We start from the raw sequence: 20,691 nt of genomic DNA on the forward strand, positions 1-20,691 counted from the left end.
TTAAATACCCATGGTTGAACTGAACGAGGTATGGCTGTGTGTGTCGGTACACGTGGGAGGCCAGAACCGCAGTAAGTAGGCGAAAATGGGATATGAATACCGCTAGCCAAATGTACTATGGGTTTGCGTGAAAAACTGAATTACGCCCTTTTATCTTGGTAGCATGTGTCCACTGATGTGAGGACACGTTCTGGATCCATATACGCCGCTCTCCTGATGATAAAGGAAACGCGTTGAGAGTGGAGCATTGTACATTGAGAAGTGTTTGTTAACTGGATCCTGTGAAGTACCTGGAAATAACCGGGGGACCCATGCATAAACTACTTCTCTGATGATCAGCTAGTGACCATAGGATGAGGACGGTATGACTCCAAGAGAACAACATCTACACCGTGGTGAGATTGTTCCAATAATATTCTTATCTAGACATTGCTGATGGTGACTATTTGAGAGCAATTGTTTAGTGGCTTTGAGTCACTAGTCTGTTGGCTTATGGAAATACCCAAAACAGGATAAGGGTGACACAGGGGGTTGTTCTGGTACCCTGCTACAATATTATCCCTATGTAGAGACGATGTGCATCTGCACTCGGGTGATATTTCCATTAAGATTAGTGTGTTTATGGGACAGAGAGTGGGGGAGAACACTGATAATTCAGTAAGGATTCTCCCGTCTTCCCATACGGTGGCATGCTATATGCATTGATTTTATGTGCACAATCACGTTTTTTATCAAGCAGTAATTAAAAGTTACATTTTAGGCGTCTTTTGTTCTATTAGTGGTATATCGCTAATTAATTATCTCTTCATTACCACGTCCAGTTTGCTATATATTTCTGTTTTCTGGGATATGGCTGGCTTCTTGGCAACCGGAATTGACACAAGTGTTTGGGTCTCGGAGGCAAGGGAAGTCTTTTCGGAAGGAAGTTTTATACAAAAGAAATACACACCCTCAATCAATGGGGCTTTCAGAGAACTGACTAAAATTTATAAAAATAGAGTAACCTCTTGGTGGGAGATCCAATCTTTGGAATGCTATTTAAAAGAAAAAATAGTCCCTAGAAACCTAAGGATTTCATTGGCTCCCAATTACAGGTACAAAAACTCCGAATTAATTGCCAGCTGGCAAAGAGAGGTGACGGAGTGTTCACTTAAATTAATGACCTTGCTACTAGAGGAGGAAAAAAAGAACCTGAGTAATTTAGATGCCCTATTAAAAGAGCAAACAGAGATCACGAGAAAATTCGCTGGGGAGGCGGATTTTGCCATAAAAGAAACTACATTACAGAACGTCATTGAAAAACATCAATACCACTTAAAGGAAAAAAAACATAAATTTTATGTAAGAGACGTGCAGGATTTCAGAGAAAATAAAGCCTATAACTTTCCACCACAGAGATTTAGTAAACCTAGTGAGACCGAAGGTACCTCAACAGACACAGACTTTTCAGATACTGAAGGAGCCGGTAAAAATCGGAAAAATAAATTTAAAGGGAGAGGCAGGTACCAAAATAGAGGTGCTTATAATCCTGGCCATTTTTTAGAGCAAGGACATTTTTTACGGAGCAAAAAGAGTCAGGGGGGAGGGGGATTCCCTCAGGTGGAGCCGCTCAGATCATAAACTTATCTAAAAAAGTATTATCCACTCCAGAAATGACAGTACTGAGCAAAGGGCTCTCTTTCGTACCGACCTCTGATTTCAACCTTTTTGAGGCCATTAAGGATTTAAATCTCTTTGTAAGAAAGTTAAGGTGGAAAAAATTCTTCTGTAATGAAAATAAAAAAATCTGTAAAGAACAGGGCATCCCACTAGAGATACTGGATGATGTGAGGTTACTTTTCAGTCTTGAAGACCCTAATCCAAATATTGAGGGAAAAGGTCCCTTCACGGACCTTAAACTTAAGAGTAATAAGATGCCCCCTATTCTGAATGAAACAACATCTATTGACGTTTTTTGTAATTTAGTGACCAGGGACCTGGAATCGTTGAAAATCACACATAGGAAGAGATACAATCTTACAAAGGTAGAGATGGAGTGTTTGGTAGACTTGGAAAGAAATAATGAGATCGTGATCAAACAGTCAGATAAAGGGGGCAACATTGTTCTAATGGATGTCTGCCAGTATGAAAAAATGTGCCTTAATATTCTTAATGATAAGAATGGCTATGAGATAGTTAAGGCAAACCCCACAAATGAATATCTTGTAAGGCTGAAAAACATTCTCTCTAGAGCCATAACTGAGAATCTAATTGATAAAACTGAATTTGATTTCATGCTTCCATCTTTTCCTATCATCCCCACGTTCTACTGCCTCCCCAAGATCCATAAAGGTCTGGAACCTTTGAAGGGGAGACCTATTGTATCGGGGATAGGCAGTGTTACTCAGAATACAGGACTTTATATCGACAATATTTTGAGACCTTTTGTGCTGGCCCTAGACTCATACTTAAGAGACACCACTGATCTTTTAAGAAAATTGGAAGATGTAACGATCGATGATGACACCCTACTAGTGAGTATAGACGTTGAATCCCTGTACTCTTCAATTGAACATAATGTAGGACTACAGGCAATAAACTATTTCCTGGGGAAAAGAGGTAGGCAGTTTGAACGCCACAACAAGTTCATTCTGGAACTACTGGACTATGGCCTGAAATGTAATACATTTCTGTTTGGGGGTTCCTTCTTCCACCAGCTCAGGGGGACTGCGATGGGGAGTCCTAGTGCCCCATCGTATGCAAATTTAACCCTGGGTTGGTGGGAGGAGACTGTGGTGTTTGGAGATGAGTCGGTGATGAATAGAGAAAAAATTCTCCTGTGGTGTCGATTTATCGACGATGTCTTCATGCTGTGGAGGGGGACAGAGATTGAACTTTCAGAAATGGTATCGACACTTAATGCTAACACGCTGGGTTTAAGGTTTACTTTTGAAGTGAACAGTAGAAAATTGCCGTTTTTGGATGTGCTAATAGAGAAAAACGATGTTGGGGAGATTGTGACAAGCACATACCAAAAACCCACCGCAACAAACTCTTTATTGAGGTGGGAAAGTGGGCACCCTACAAGTCTTAAAAAGGGCATCCCTAAAGGGCAGTTCCTAAGATTGAAGAGGAATTGCTCAGAGGAGGGGCTCTTCTTGAAACAGTCAAAAGATCTGAATGACCGGCTGCAGGACAGAGGATACCCCAGAAAAGTGATTAATCAAGCATTTTCAGAAGTGAGAGGCAAAGATAGAACCAAAATTCTAAACACTCCAGCAGAAAAGGATAAAAAAGATGACACCATCAGGTTCATCACAACGTACAATAACGGTGCAGATGAGGTACATAACATACTCAGGAAACACTGGTCCATCCTGAAAATGGATGAGGATATTGCCCCACTGATAAAAGACTACCCGGCAGTTACCTACAAGAAAGCACGATCGCTGAAAGAAAGGTTGGTACATAGCCACTTTTCTACCTCCAATACAAACAGCCATAAAAAGACTTGGCTTCCTAGTGAGGTGAATGGCTGCTTTAGGTGTGGGAGGTGCATAGCCTGTAACTTTATCAAAACCGGGAGACATTTCTTTTCGAATGTGATGAATAAAAAATATGAAATCAAAACCTTTATCAACTGTAAATCTAGAGGAGTCATCTACAAGGCCACGTGTAAATGTAATAAGGAATATGTAGGAAAAACTAAGAGGGAACTGAGAAGAAGAATAGGAGAACATCTTAGAGACATCAGATTAAAGAATGACACTTCACTGGCACGGCACATTAACGATGAGCATAAGGGAGACCCCAAATTTATCTCCTTCCAGGGAATTGATCTGATTCCAATACCATTGAGGGGGGGTGACTGGGATAACAGCATCTTGAGACAAGAGACCAAGTGGATCTACTGGCTGGGCACAACGAAACCAAGGGGTTTGAATGAAACACTATCTTTTGCACCCTTTGTGTAGTGTTTAGACCTAAGCACTAGGAGGGTCAGTCGCCGGCCGAGTGGGGGCACCAATCACCGTCTATTCAGGGTGCCGACCCCCACATGATAGGTAGGGAAGAATCTCGAGGAGTGTTGTGAGTCTAGTAGACAGGTTGGTGAAGGTGTCTGTTTCCCTCTATCTTTGTGTTTCATCAATGACCCACTTGCGCCCTCAATCTTTATGATCTCTTCTATATATTTAAAAATCCACCTGGTCAGGCCCCTGGTATTACTCAATAATTTGTCAATCCATGGTTATTAACGCTGAGCAGCGTTCTGCCCATGTGAGTTTAGGTATCTTTGTATAGAACTGATTTTTGTTTAGGTTTTTTTTTTTTTTTTGTGCATCCGAAGTGACCATATGTTTTGAGCCTTTTCTCATGTCTTTTAGGAAAATGCCAATTTGCTGTATTCTTTCTGGACTACCTGTTCACCGTGTGGTGTTTACCAGACTGTGACAGGTTTAAACTATAGCATGGTGATCTATGCCCTATGATCCCCGTACTGTTTACCCACTGATGTAGGATGGGGTTAATAAGGGTCGAGGTAGGTGAAGATTGAACGCCCCTAATGCAGCCGCGCAAGCGCAGAGGGATGCGTTCCACCATGCCCTGAGGTGACGCGCACGCGTCATCGGGTGACGTACGCTAGTTCCGGTCATGTGACCGACGGACGGATGTGACGTCACACGCCGTGGCGGCGGCTTTAAATACCCATGGTTGAACTGAACGAGGTATGGCTGTGTGTGTCGGTACACGTGGGAGGCCAGAACCGCAGTAAGTAGGCGAAAATGGGATATGAATACCGCTAGCCAAATGTACTATGGGTTTGCGTGAAAAACTGAATTACGCCCTTTTATCTTGGTAGCATGTGTCCACTGATGTGAGGACACGTTCTGGATCCATATACGCCGCTCTCCTGATGATAAAGGAAACGCGTTGAGAGTGGAGCATTGTACATTGAGAAGTGTTTGTTAACTGGATCCTGTGAAGTACCTGGAAATAACCGGGGGACCCATGCATAAACTACTTCTCTGATGATCAGCTAGTGACCATAGGATGAGGACGGTATGACTCCAAGAGAACAACATCTACACCGTGGTGAGATTGTTCCAATAATATTCTTATCTAGACATTGCTGATGGTGACTATTTGAGAGCAATTGTTTAGTGGCTTTGAGTCACTAGTCTGTTGGCTTATGGAAATACCCAAAACAGGATAAGGGTGACACAGGGGGTTGTTCTGGTACCCTGCTACAATATTATCCCTATGTAGAGACGATGTGCATCTGCACTCGGGTGATATTTCCATTAAGATTAGTGTGTTTATGGGACAGAGAGTGGGGGAGAACACTGATAATTCAGTAAGGATTCTCCCGTCTTCCCATACGGTGGCATGCTATATGCATTGATTTTATGTGCACAATCACGTTTTTTATCAAGCAGTAATTAAAAGTTACATTTTAGGCGTCTTTTGTTCTATTAGTGGTATATCGCTAATTAATTATCTCTTCATTACCACGTCCAGTTTGCTATATATTTATGTACTTAATTGTAGAACACTGGATAAAACAGACACAGAAAAAGACTTGGGTGTATGGGTGGATGGTAAACTTCACTTTAGTGGACAGTGTCAGGGAACTGCTGCCAGGGCTAATAAAATAATGGGATGTATAAAAAGAGGTATAAGTGTTCATGAAAAAAATATAGTTCTACCTCTGTACAAGTCACTAATGCGACCGCACTTAGAATACTGTGTACAATTCTGGTCACCGATATATAAGGAGGACATAGCTGAACTGGAGAGGGTGCAGAGAAGAGCGATCAAGATTATTAGAGGAATGGGTGGGCTGCAATACCAAGACAGGTTATTAAACTTGGGGTTATTTAGTTTGGAAAACCGAAGGCTTAGGGGGGATCTAATCACAATGTATAAATATATGAGGGGACAGTACAGAGACCTTTCCAAAGATCTTTTTACACCTAGGCCTGCGACTGGAACACGGGGGCATCCGCTACGTCTTGAGGAAAGAAGGTTTAATCATAATCACAGACGAGGATTCTTTACTGTACGAGCAGTGAGACTATGGAACTCTCTGCCGCATGATGTTGTAATGAGTGATTCCCTACTAACATTTAAGCAGAGCCTGGACGCCTTTCTTGAAAAATTTAATATTACCAGTTATGTATATTAGATTTCAAGACAGGGTGTTGATCCAGGGAACTAGTCTGATTGCCGGATGTGGAGTCAGGAAGGAAATTTTTTCCCTATTGGAGCTTGTTTGCCACATTGGGTTTTTTTTGCCTTCCTCTGGATCAACATGTTAGGCTACGGACAATAAAAGGAGAACAATCGAGTGTATATGCAAATGGTAATTTATTATCAAAAAGACACATGCAAAACAGCAATAAGGAGAAAGTTAAAAACAACTACCACTGAATCAAGGGGGACATACACTGTGATACAATAGTACAATATATAGGCTGCCAGTAGCCGTGGGAGAGGTGAACATATGATGGTATTATATTAAAACAACCAAAATAGGTGTGAAATGGTAATAGAATCTAATGTTCACAGACTCTAATAGTCGTGGGAGAGGCATGCAGTTGAGGCAATAAATGGTAACAATTAGCCGTGGATGAGAGGAGTAATGGCTATAGTATGATCCTCTAGTCTTGGGAGAGAAAGGCAATAAAGGCCTAATGAGGAATAACCAACACGCCGGGGTAGGTGGACATTACCGGTACTCTATTCAACTGACAGTTGCAGTGTATAAAAAAGTGGAGTCCGACCATAACCCAGGCATGTGGAGGACCATATAAACAAATTCTAACCAGAGGCTATCAGTTACCAAAGATTACTTAAGCAAGTGCCAAAAAGTTCCTTAGCAGACATATTGCCAAAAAATATAAAGTGCAAGTGCATACCAATAACAGCTGTCAATGTCAAGAGAAAAACCACATGCCCACAAATGAAAACCAGCCACTGGCGTCAAGTATATATAAAATTCACATAATGCACATACCCAGGAAAGAAAGGGATCACCACCAACGCGCGTTTCGCCATGTTAGGCTACGGGTTGAACTAGATGGACTTAGAGTCTCCCTTCAACCTTAAAAACTATGATACTATGATACTATGAAAACTTGTCCGTATAAAACATCAGCTTTTTCATAATAAAACTTTTGTTGGAGAGCACGATGCCAAGTGTCCTTGCACCGCTCCTGATCTGTGCAAATCAGCAACCACAAGAGAACAAACTGGGGGACCCGCCACCAACAAACCCCCAACGTAGGCTCTGGATGGATGACAGAGTGTTCCTGATCACACTTCGTTACTTCTGCCACACGAAACAGGTTTTGCCTTGTAACGCCTGCCTGGATCCACAGACTCAGATGGGCTGTAATGGACAGGCTAGAGGGAAGCCACTCACCCAGCAGGACCCCTGAAACCCTTTAACCCCTATACAGGTGCAGCGATGGCCGAGAGGACCACCGTGGTGCAGAGTAGGTTACAGTACACAAGATGAGGTGCGAACAACAAGAGTGTATTTATTAACAGGCGGGTAAAGATGTGGAGAAGGCAGGTTCAAACACGGGGTATACAGTGGCAAAACGTGATTTAACAACACTTTTGTATTCTCTAGTTGGTCCGCTCAATAGCACGGTGCTCCAACTATTACAGGTTCACGAAACACAAAAAACAGTCAGGTACAATGCTACTCTACACGTAACCTCTCTGGCCTCTGCTAAACGGGCCACACGGATGCCGTGTTCTACCTACTGAAGCCTACTTTAGCCCCTAGTATGTGCACAATAGTCAACTCACAGTGATGCTGGGGACGTGGATCCAGTCCTGGGGGCCCCCCAACAACAGTCTTATCTGAAGGTGCGCACGTCTTCTGAGCCGGGTTAAGGAGATCAAAATCTTCTTCTTGCTTCAGATTCCTCGCTGGTTCCCTGGGATCTGTGAGTCTCTCTCTCGATTCAGAAGAAAACTCCAATCCTCTGAGACACACCGGCTGTGTGTTCCTTCACCCGCATAAACTGAAAACAGAAAACTCACTTCCCTTCTTACACTCGGGCTGTCCATTAGCACACTTTCTGCAGGGGGAGCAGAACATTCCATTACCCCCAAACACGGGGAGGTTTCTGTCTCTTAAAGTGGCAGCGTGTTTCTTATTTTCTATAGCAGTAACGTCTTATTGTCCATAGCAGTAACACCCCCCAATATGCCTCCCTACTTAATGATGGTCGTCCTCGGCCATCACAGCTTTGAGCCCACCGTGTAATGAAGGAAAGTTCAATGTGAATACAGCACCTGTAGAGGAGACAACAATGGCAGTACAGCAGACCTAGTACACCGTTCAACATATCGGATTGGTGGAACCCCTGCAGTAGACCTCTGAGATCTTCTAAGATCTTGACTATCAGGCCAGGCTTGGCTAGCTACCGGAGGAACACTTGCTGTGGGAGCCGCAGTGGAATCTTAGCTGGTCTCTTCTTCCCGTGGCGGTCGTGGCTCATCCATGGGATCTCCGTTTCCGGAAGGCTGAGGGTCACCCCTGCATCGGGGACCACCAGTCATCATCGACTCCACACACAGATGACGTAAGTTTAAGGAGTGGGGCAGAGACTGCAGGAGATCTTGGCGTAAAAAGAGCTTCAGACCGGCATGGTCGAAACATATTTCTGTGCAGTACTCTAGGGCCGGACGTTCCATTCTCAATTTGCACCTTGTAGACCGGGCCGTCAGCATACACCCGTTCGATTACTCTGTAGGGTTGAACTTCCCATCTTTCACTCAGTTTATCCTTGGGGCATTTCTCTCTGACTAACACTCGATCTCCAGGTTGAAGCGGTATCTCTTGAATCGGTTTAGAGCTCATATGTTCTTTCTTCTGTAGCTGTTGACAAGCCAACCGATGTATCGTCTGTAATCGTTGTCGATGTTCTTTCACCCACGAAGTGACAGTTCGTTCCATGAAATCCTCTGTCTGCTCCAAATTCAGCTCGATGATTTCTCGCCCAACTCTTCCAAATAGCAGTAGATATGGGGTGTAACCTGTAGTGGAGTGAACTCGGTTATTGTAGGCCCAGACCAGTTCTGCCAGGTAATCCGGCCAACATACCTTCTTATCTTCCTCTAATGTTCTCAGCATTTGAAGTAGAGTTTGGTTGAAGCGTTCACATGCTCCATTGCCTTGGGGGTGGTAAGGTGTAGTCCGAGATAGCACGATGCCATACATACGACATAATTCCTCCATCACCTTGCCTTGAAAACATGCACCTTGATTGGAGTGGATCCGCTTTGGGCATCCATACACCCGGATGAAGTCTTGGCAGATGGCCCGTGCCGCCGACTCAGCAGTCTGATTTCTAGTCGGGGTGACTACAGCAAACGTGGAGAAATGGTCGGTCATAACCAAACAGTATTGTAGTCCCCGAGCGGAGTGTCACACGAGGAGATAATCGGTGCTTTTAACGAGGTCGCATACTCGACATTGCCGGCAAACCTCTTCCACCACAGACTCCAACCTGGGGCAGTACACGTACTGCTGTTACCATTGGTAGGTCTTTGCAGGTCCGAAGTGAGTGTCAAACTCGTGAGCTTCCTTAGCTACCTCTTGAGCCATTTTTCCAGGGATGACCACCTGCCATCTTGCTTCTATATCTTTTGGCTGTTGTCTCTTACGATATAACACTGATCCTCGAACTTCCAGTCTATCCCACTGGTGTAAGACACTTTTCATCTCGGCGTCCAGGTTAGCCCTTTCTTGTTTGTCTGGCTTCTGCTTCTCAGTTACCCAGTGTTTCATCTGTTGCAGCCCTTCGTCTGCATCTTGAGCACGTCCCCATTCTTCATTGGTTCTCCCCAGGGACCGGGGCAGTGTGTAAGCCTGCCTACTCAACTGGGACGCAACCACCGAGGGCCTAAACTTGCTAAAGTCTGGCGTTTCTTCCTCCTCTAATCGTTCATCGAGATCCCCCACTGGGGTCTCCACCGTCACTCTTGACAGCCCATCCGCATTTGCGTTTTCGGTAGCAGGGCGATAAAAGATGGTAAAGTCAAACTTTGCAAGGCGAGCCACCCACCGTTGATCCAAGGCTCCCAATTTGGTATTCTCAAGGTGGGCCAGAGGATTATTGTCTGTCCGGACCTGGATATTGGTTCCTGTCAGGAAGCCAGCAAATTTCTCTGTCATGGCCCACACTAGGGCCAGGAGCTCTAGTCGAAAGGAGCTGTAATTGTGGGGGTTTCTTTCGCTGTCCCGCAGGGACCTACTGGCGTAGCCAATGACTCTCTCATGTCCATTTTGCATCTGAGACAATACGGCACCGAGTCCATGAAGGCTACCATCTGTGTACAGCAGGAATGGTCGGTCGAAGTCCGCATAGGCCAGGATCGGGGCTGAAGTAAGGGCATTCTTCAAAGCCTGAAAAGCCTCATCTTGTCTTTGAGCCCAAGAGATGCCCTGGTTCTTCGACACTCCGGCGGTCCCCCTCAGCAGCTCATTCAAAGGACCCGCCACCTTTGCGAAGTCTTTGACGAACCGGCAGTAATACCCGGCGAGTCCAAGAAATGCCTTGAGTTCCCTCACCGTTCGAGGGACTGGCCACTTCTGAATGGCCGCCACCTTTTCTGCGGAGGGTAGGACTCCATCTTGTGACACTGTGTGGCCCAGGTACTCGATCTCTCTCTTGAAGAGGTGGCATTTTTTGGGCTTCACCTTCAGGTTATGAGCCTGCAGTCTCCCGAGTACCTGTCCAAGCCGGTCAAGGTGTTCTTTGAACGTGGCCGAGAACACGATGATGTCATCCAGATAGATCAGGGTTGCTTCAAAATTTAGGTGTCCCAAGCACTTTTCCATCAGCCGTTGAAACGTGCCCGGAGCATTGGAGAGTCCGAAGGGCATCCGGTTAAACTCAAACAATCCCATCGGGAGGATGAACGCCGTCTTGGCTTTGTCTTTTTCCGCCACAGGTACTTGCCAGTATCCGCTTGCTAAATCCAAGGTGGAGAAGTACTTGGGCTTCCCCAAGGCCGTCAAGGATTCTTCGATTCGTGGTAATGGGTACGAGTCGCGAACGGTACAAGCGTTGAGTTTTCTGTAGTCTACACAGAACCGGATGGTTCCATCCTTTTTCTTGACGAGTACCACCGGGGCCGCCCAAGAGCTCTGGCTGCCCTGCACTATTCCTGAATCCAGCATCTGCTTCAGTAACGTCTTTACCTCTTGGTACATCTTGGGAGGGATCTGTCGGTACTGTTCTCGAATCGGGCGAGCTTCCCCGGTCGGTATCTCATGCATGATGGCTTCAGTGCAGCTGAAATCTTCAGCGTGGCGAGCGAATGCGGCCTGGTTCTCCCACAGCATAGCTTCTACTGCTTGCACACGCTCAGGGCCCAGCGAATTCACATCCACTTCCATCTGATCGAGGATGGCCTTTCCACTCCACTCTGGGGATGGCATCTCTTTGGCCCTCGCAGAGACTGCTAGGGTCCACCCCACACCTTCTATCGGCGATAAGGATATCTCTTTATGACTCATTACCTTGCTTTTATGTACGTACACCAGGGCCAGATCCGTCCCTCGAGGCAAGGTGGCCTCATTGGGGCCCACATTCAAGGATCTGATAGGGACGCGTCCTTGTTGGACCACAGCTACCGTACGAGCTATCATAACTTCTTGGTCCACTCTTCCGGTTCCTACAGGCTGAACAATCACTTCTATCCCATCGAGATTGCGATAGGTTCCCACTGGGAGGTGTAATATACTTTCTCGGCCGGGAGGCAAGATTATAGGTTCCTTCCCAGGAGCCCTGATGACCCCTACCATCTGATGAGATGGCACACTCTTCTGCGTCCCACAGACGCGGATCAGCCGTTGAAGTGCTTCCTGTGTAGGCTTATGTGTAGTAGCTTGCTTCCAGTATCCGGGTCCCCGTTTGGTGAACATAATCTGATCTAATTCACGTAGGACATTCATCCCCAATATTACAGGTACATCTTCGTTGATGGGCTCGGGGACTAGTAGGATCCCTTTTTTCCCCACTTCTTGCCCACAGATTCGAACATTCATCCACACAACTCCTGTGACCGGGATCGGTTGTTGATTAGCAGCAATCACCCGGATCAGGGTCTCTTTCTCTGGCCTGGCCAGTGTCTGGAAATGTTGATTGAAATATGCTTCTGGCATTGTCGTCACTTGTGACCCAGTATCTATCAAGCAATTCACTGGGACACTCTCGAATTCAGCACGTAGGATGGGACAACCAGCGATCAAATGTTCGTTATGATATGGAGCGGCCTCCCTTCTCGCCTCCCCCGCAGAGTGCCGCACTACTGCGGGGGTTGGTAGTTTAACGATGGCTTCCGTTGGCTTTGAGTGTTATTCCGGCACCCCCTGGCAATATGCCCCCGACCTCCACATCCCCAGCAGTGGATGTCTTCTCCTCGCTGGGGAATACCTCGTGCCTCTGGTGGCTGACGAGAGGAAGCCTGCAGCCTCCAGTCCCCCATTGGTAGAGCCGAGGAATTATTGCGTGAGTTTGATGGGCCAGGTTGGAAGGAGGAGGATGCAGCTGGGTAGGGATGTTCACTAGACAAGTCCCTCATTCTTTGCTCCATCTGGGTCAGCTTCTCCTGTACGTTGAGAACGGATTTCTGTAAATCTTGCACCACCTGGACCAGTCCCACCTGGCAGTTTGGGTCCACTCTGGAGGTGGCGGTTTGGACGTGCACCACTCCAGATGCGTAACTTTCTTCTTTACTTCGGGCTACTGCTTCTGCTAGGATTTGACGAAAAGTAAGAGCCAGACCCGTTCTGCCAGGGCTTGCTGCAAGGATATGCTATGCAATCCCAGAATAAACTGTTCCCGGAGTATCCGGTCGGTAGAGCCTATGCCGCCGAGTCCATCTGACTCCTTTCTCTGGACCTCCGCTAACACTTCTTGTAGTGCTGTTGCATATTGAGAGATCCCTTCTTCTTCCCGCTGCAGCCTCGAAAAAAATTTGGCGCGAAGATGTCCCGCGCTAGCAGTCTCGCCATAGATCTCTTCCAAGAATCCAACTAACTCTTTCAGGGTACTACGGGTGGGTTCTGGTTGTAGACAGACGTTTCTACGGGCTTCTCCCTCTAGGCCAGTCAAAGCGATGTCCACCTCAAGCTCTGGGCCGATGTTATACACTTTCAGGGTGCTCTGCAGCCGGGACACCCAGTCGCACAGTGCCATGTTATTGCCATCGAATTTTGGTAGCACACTAAATATGGTGCCCATTGGAAGTGTCCTTGCAAGGGTTCCACCATTGCCCACAGCACCCCCATTAACATTAGCGTTCCCGCCGTTGCTGTCTGCTGCCTCCATCTTGGTGACCGTACCCTGCTCGCAGCGCCACTTGAAGCGATGGCCGAGAGGACCACCGTAGTGCAGAGTAGGTTACAGTACGCAAGACGAGGTGTGAACAACAAGGGTGTATTTATTAACAGGCGGGGAAAGATGTGGAGAAGGCAGGTTCAGGCACGGGGTATACAGTGGCAAAACGTGATTTAACAACACTTTTGTATTCTCTAGCTGGTCCGCTCAATAGCACGGTGCTCCAACTATTACAGGTTCAAGAAACACAAAAACAGTCAGGTACAATGCTACTCTACACGTAACCTCTCTGGCCTCTGCTAAACGGGCTACACGGATGCCGTGTTCTACCTACTGAAGCCTACTTTAGCCCCTAGTATGTGCACAATATTCAACTCACAGTGATGCTGGGGACGAGGATCCAGTCCCGGGGGCCCCCCAACAATAGTCTCATCTGAAGGTGCGCACTTCTCCTGGGCCGGGTTAAGGAGATCAAAATCTTCTTCTTGCTTCAGATTCCTCGCTGGTTCCCTGTTATCTGCAAGTCTCTCTCTCGATTCAGAAGAAAAACTCCAATCCTCCGAGACACATCGGCTGTGTGTTCCTTCACATGCATCCAAAAGCAAAACAGAAACTCACTTCTCTTCTTACACTCGAGCTGTCCATTAGCACACTTTCTGCAGGGGGAGCAGAACATTCCATTACCCCTCAACACGGGGAGGTTTCTGTCTCTTAAAGTGGCAGCGTGTTTCTTATTGTCCATAGCAGTAGCACCCCCCAATACACATGCCGCTGCTGTGTGCGTAGATGGTACAGCTCCCCACAGGTATAGCTGGGCCCCACGGCGGATAGGGGTAGTAGCAGTCTATGATGGCGGGCGGGCACAGGCAAATAACGGAGCGACACAGGGAGGCAGTCTCAAAGTTTTTACTCACTGTAGCAGGTTCCAGAGTAACATGACATGCCAGTGATCGCATTTGGAGTGCTGGGTTCCACTGTGATGGGCTACAGCCGATCCCAGGTAGTTCGGAGGTCGAGTCCGGTGCATCTTTCTTAAGTGTACCTTCGCTGGTCGTCTCTGCACTTGTTTCACCCTCCTGCCTTGTGCCCTCGCTCACTGAACCCTGTGCCAGTACCCGTGGACCCTGTTGGATGGCGTGAAGCTCTATCCCTGGGTCCTTTTGGTTCACCTTCCAACAAATTCATGTGCGGTGTGTGGCTGTGGTGCTTGAAGTCACTTCAGCCACTGGTTTTGCTAGTGGAGTACGTAGGTTCTTCTCATCTAGCCTAGGGACCAGTCCCCGTGTTGCGACCAAATCCTTCCACCTGTAGATTATATGTGGAACAAGGCCATGGAAGGTTAACTCACGTGGTCTCTAGGACCCCTTCTGTCTGTGCCCGGGCTGAGCTGCACCATCTCCAGGCCGCAGGTCTTCGCCCCTCCACTGCTCCTCACTCTCCAACTCCACACTGTGTTCCCACTTGTACTATTGTGTTGTCACTCCTAAGACTCCACCCCCCAGCCTGGCTTTGGGTATAATCACGCCAGTGCCATGTCTTATGAGGTGTTTCTGAGCCTGGGTGTTGTGCTTTTGTGTTAACCGGTGATGACCTCCACCTTACCCAGGATGGAATACTACACCTCTGGATGAGGTGCAGTACCTCTGTGGCGACTGAAGCCTCAGGGGCGCCACATATGCCTCTAAGCAGCCCTAGTAATGAGTATGTGTGCCGCCCCCACGTCAGCAGCCGGGCTGCTCAGATCCGGATCTGCAGTGGCTCGAGGGATGTCCTGACCCGGGGGTCATGTGGACATTCAAATTAAAAGGGGATGTAATATGTACAGGGGATTGTTGTAGATACTTCGTGACGCCACCCACGGTGTGTGGTAAGGTGGAGTACTACTGCTGCTGTTGGGGAGCACCCGGGGGCGATGGAGCGGCAGCTAGGTGTTTGACCCCTCCATGGGTAGGGGTGGATGCCCCGGGGCTCAGTGTCCAGAACACGGGAGGTGATGGCTGCCGGTGGTGGTGCGCCGGGCCGGACCGGAGGGTGTTGGTGTACTCACGATTAAATGATTGCACACAAGTCCGCTGGTAAACCAAGGTATCAGTGGCCGGCTGACGCTTCCGGGTGTATACGGTTCCCACACCTGGCTGGTGTACCAATGTCCCTTCCTCTGGCACTATGTACTTTTCTCCTCTTCTGGACAACCTCGTGTGGAACGGGGAAATCCTCTCCTGGTTCTGTTTTTGTTGGGAGATGTGCCCACGAAAACTGACCCTTGGGATCTCAGTGGGTTGTTGCGGATACCCTATCCCCCGTGGTGGGCTGACGTTTCACTCTATCTGGGCTAACACACTGGAACAACATCTGGAACCTTGTCCCCGGCCTGGTTAATTAGAGAAGTGGCTTGCAACCGTCTTCTAACTAAGGTCCAGGTACCCCACCTGTGCACGGTTTCTGGACCGGATCTCCGCTGTCTGTACCAGCGGGCTCCAACCCTGCCCCGGTCCACTTTGGATTTCCTGCGACCGGACTCCCGTCGCCTTTGGACACGGTCCACTGCTTGCCAGTAGACCAGGGCCACTACCCTGGTTACCCTTCACTAGGCTCAGACTTGTCTCCACTCGAACTTGCACTTCCACTTCACTTGAACTCTAACTTGAACTAACTGGTTCCCTCCCCCGGATCCTCAAGACCCCTAGGTAGGCGCTCCCATCCGCCTGTTCCCGCCCACTGGTGTGTCCTTCCTACCCTGAGGGGGGTGGCTAGGGTTTTGTGGCAGATGGTACCTGATGTGGGATGGTGTTGTGTGGGGTGTACTGTTTCTCTGTGACTACCTGGCGGCGCCAGTGCATCACATATGCCCCTCAGCAGCCCCAGTAATGTGTATGCCACCCACTGGCCCTAGTAATGTGTATACCCCTCAGCATCCCCAGTAATGTGTATGCCCCCCTGTGATGTCTATGCCCCCCCAGGTGATGCAGACAAAGTGAGACATTACAGAATAACAAGATTCAGATACCAAGAGGAGTGAGGGCCCTGCTTGTAATCTTAAAGTCTATGAAACAAGAGGGGAGATACAAAAGGTAAATTGGATGAAAAAATAAGGGGGCAAAAAAAAAAAAAAAATTACTTCCTGTGCATATGCTCAGTCTTTTGACCACTTCAGACTAAAATAAATGATCGTTCCATTATCCTGGTGGGTTCCGCTTTGAAGTCACCACTATGTTATTTCTGGAATTGAAAAAAAAATGGCAGTGGTGAAGAAATCTGAAAAGACGTCAGAAAAGATGCTTCAAGGAAAACAACACCAGGGCTTTCTCGGCACATCTTCTGCTTTCTGCTTAAAAAATGATGTGGGTACGCCGGCATAAAAAAAAAAACACAATGTGCACACAACCATGACAGGAGAATTGAATCTGATACAGAGGAAGAAACAAAAAACTCAATTCATGCTGGAAAACCTTCCGATTGTCAGAAGTTCAGCAATTCTGCAAGGAAGAGATTACACAAATGCCCTAAAAACATTTAAAAAAACCTATCACAACTACTACCCCAAAAATAATAGTAGAATTTTGGGTACTTTTTTGATTTTGCTTAAAATATAAGCCTTAGGCGGGCTTTGCACGTTGCAACATCGCAGGCCGATGCTGCGATGTCGCACGCGATAGTGCCCGCCCCCGTCGCAGGTACGATATCGTGTGATAGCTGGCGTAGCGAAAATTATCGCTACGCCAGCTTCACACGCACTCACCCGCCCTGCGACCGTCGCTCTGGCTGGCGACCCGCCTTCTTCCTAAGGGGGCGGGTCGTGCGGCGTCAGAGCGACGTCACACGGCAGGCGGCCAATAGGAGCGGAGGGGCGGAGATGAGCAGGATGTAAACATCCTGCCCACCTCCTTCCTTCCGCATATCCTACGGAAGCCGCAGTGACGCCGGTAGGAGATGTTCCTCGCTCCTGCGGCTTCACACACAGCGATGTGTGCTGCCGCAGGAACGAGGAACAACATCGGACCATCGCGTCAGCGTAATTATGAATTACGCCGACGCTGCAACGATGATATGATTACGACGATTTTGCGCTCGTTAATCGTATCATCAAGGCTTTACACACTACGATATCGCATGCGATGCCGGATGTGCGTCACTTTCAATTTGACCCCACCGACATCGCACCTGCGATGTCGTAGTACGCAAAGCCGCCCTTACTCCAAAAATTAGCCCTAGTTGCAGTTCCATAAAGGAGTGTCCAAGCAGCTAAAAAAATTAAAGAATACAGCAGTACTCTTCATCAAAGAAAGCAGAAACCCCCAAAAGACAGCAAACACCCCAAAAAGAATGCAAATACCCCGAAAAGAAAGCAGACTGCCCCCCACATAAAAAACAAAATCACACTCACCAGACCCCACACAATTAAAGTTGGCAAGTGTCGATGGTGGATGGGCTCTCACACAGAGTTCTATGTCACTATCAGGTCCCTCAACGTTCCAGCTGCATTTCACTGCAGCTCTCACAAACAGATTGGGTACCAGTATCAATCTGCTTGAGTGATTCTGCTTCTAGTCATCAGGAGGAGCCAACTTCTGCAGAACGTAGGGGGAGCTGACAGCGATGCAGATTTGTATGTGAGAGTCCATTCACTTGACAACGCTAAAGGCTGCTTTACACGGTACGACCAATTGTGCAATTTCACAATCGATCATACCCGCCCCCATCCTTTTTGCGTCACGGGCAAATCACTGTAACCTCCGTCACATGTACTTACCTCTTGTGCGACCACGATGTGGGCGGCGAACGTCCACTTCCTGGAGTGGGAGGGACGTTCGGCGTCACAGCGACGTCACACGGCCGCCGGCCAATGGAAGCGGAGGGGCGGAGATGAGCGGGACGTAAACATCCCGCCCACCTCCTTCCTTCACATAGCCGGCGGCGGCCGCGTGACGCAGGTGAGCTGCTGTTCATTGTTCCCGGGGTGTCACACGGAGCGACGTGTGCTACCCCGGAAACGATGAACAACTAAATTAAACGATATTATGGAACCTAGCGAGCAGTACACGACTCACGATTTGTGAACGATACTGCGTCGCTAGGAGGTGTCACACAGGCCGGCATCGCCAGCGATGCCGGATGTGCGTCACAAACACCGTGACCCTGACGATCTATCGCACGATAGATTGTCTGTTGTAAAGCAGTCTTAATTGTTTGGGGTGTGGTAAGTGCGATTCTTTTAGGGGCTGTCTGCTTCTTTTGGAGGTAAACTTAGCAGTATATAAAGAATAATAAATTAAAGCAGGTAATTTAAACCTTTGTAAATATGGTATGTACCCACCACTATAGGACTGGTTTGCACCATGGGATAAGAAAATGTGCATCTGAACCAGTAATAGGATTAACACAAAATGTTGATGTTCCAGAACGTGATGACGATTATATTTGAATAAATGTTTATATTTTTTCTGCTTTAAAAAATAAATGTGGATTGTTGTTCATGGGAAAGTATGAGACATTACCTGACAATAAACCCTAGTGCATCTTTTGTAGCATAAAATAATAGAAGACCCTGTGTTATTTTTGAGGAAATAGTAGTTGTAATAGGTCACATCATTGGACTCATTTGTCCTGTGTTTTTAGCTATTTTGGTAAAAGGATATGTTCTTGAGCTCAGACTTAGGCTATGTGCGCACAGTGCGTTTTTCACGACGTTTTTGCGCGTTTTTCGGGTGCGTTTTTGGCCTCAAAACTGCATGACTTTGCTTCCCCAGCAAAGTCTATGAGTTTTCATTTTTGCTGTCCGCACACAACTGTTTTTTTAGGCTATGTGCACACAGTGCGTTTTTCACGGCGTTTTTGCGCGTTTTTCGGGTGCGTTTTTGGCCTCAAAACTGCATGACTTTGCTTTCCCAGCAAAGTCTATGAGTTTTCATTTTTGCTGTCCGCACACAACTGTTTTTTTAAGCTGCGTTTTTGAGCTTGAAAAAAAAAATGGACATGTCAATTATTTCCTGCGTTTTTCTGCGTTTTCCGCCCATGCAATGCATTGGAAAAACACAGCAAAACGCAAAGATCAAAAACGCAGCAAAACGAAGCCAAAAACGCACCAAATCGCGGTATAAACGCATGCTTTTTTTATGCGTTTTTCGACGCAGGTGCGTTTTTGTGCGTTTTTAGAGGCCAAAACGCACAAAAATGCAGCGTCAAAAAAACGCAGCGTGCGCACATAGCCTTAGGGCGCATCGACTCATTAACGACGGTGCCATTCTTGCGTTGCCTATTAGGGTGCCAAACTGCGGCTAGGTAGGGTGTAATTTAAGGATTTACAGGAAAGTGCAGCCATATACTTTGATGTATGCTAATCTTCCTCCTCCTTGATATCTGTTTGGTGACTGTGTGTCAAAGATATCCTTTAATCTTTTGCCTCTTTATTTTTTTATGTGTTTTTATTGCATTACTAATAAAATATTAACATTTTAATAAGGGTTTTTTTCTTTTCATTTTATAAGATATGCCTTTTGAAACTTCTATCATATTTTTTTGTTAGACACTCATTGATTGGCATGCTTACACAGGGCAATGACTGAGAATGGACTGAGTGAAGAGACGTTAACTTTGGCAACTTTGGACATGGCTATGCCTGCAGGAGGAGGAACCATACTTGGAGATGCTGGCCCATGTTCAGCAGTGCCCGTCTCCAGAGAGAGCGGCAAAATGAGAGACCCCACTCATAGCAGCAAGCTGATGGAGAACAGGTGGAGGGTCTAAAGAAATGGGCAACTGAGCCGGAAGAGGCTCCGCCCTGGAAGAGGCGGTGCTGGGCAGGAAAATCCCTCCAGCAGAGCAGAATTACTGGTGAGCATGCAGGAGAAATGAAGGAGTCGGTATGCTGAGGTACATGTTGCACCTGTTGTGCCCTGGGATGGAGGACCAAAAGTCTGGGACTCCTGTGAGTTGTAGATGGCTGAAGTTTGGTTTGCTTTTCTCCTCCTGTTTACTCCCCTGCTGGATTAAAGGACTGTGGTCTGTTAGTGAGTAGTAAGCCCTTCACATGGAATTTACCTTATCTAGTATATAGTGTGACGACATGGACACCCAATGCCACTCATGGGTTAAAGTTTCTTAACATTCAGCCAGACTATTGTTCTTATGTGTGCTAACTCATGTTTGCTTAGCTATTGTTTGGGACCAGACCCTTCGGAGTATTCATTGTAATGTAGGTGTGTATTGCTAATCTAATGTAAATTACCTTAGTAGCCATTGTCGAGTCTGTGACTTGCACTCCATGTAGATATCTTCAGTCTTTCTATGCACACCATTTAAATGAACAATTATCCATGCAGCTTGAAATTCATCCAATGGGAGA

Source organism: Anomaloglossus baeobatrachus, chromosome 5, assembly GCF_048569485.1.
Source record: "Anomaloglossus baeobatrachus isolate aAnoBae1 chromosome 5, aAnoBae1.hap1, whole genome shotgun sequence".
Classification (NCBI taxonomy): domain Eukaryota; kingdom Metazoa; phylum Chordata; class Amphibia; order Anura; family Aromobatidae; genus Anomaloglossus; species Anomaloglossus baeobatrachus.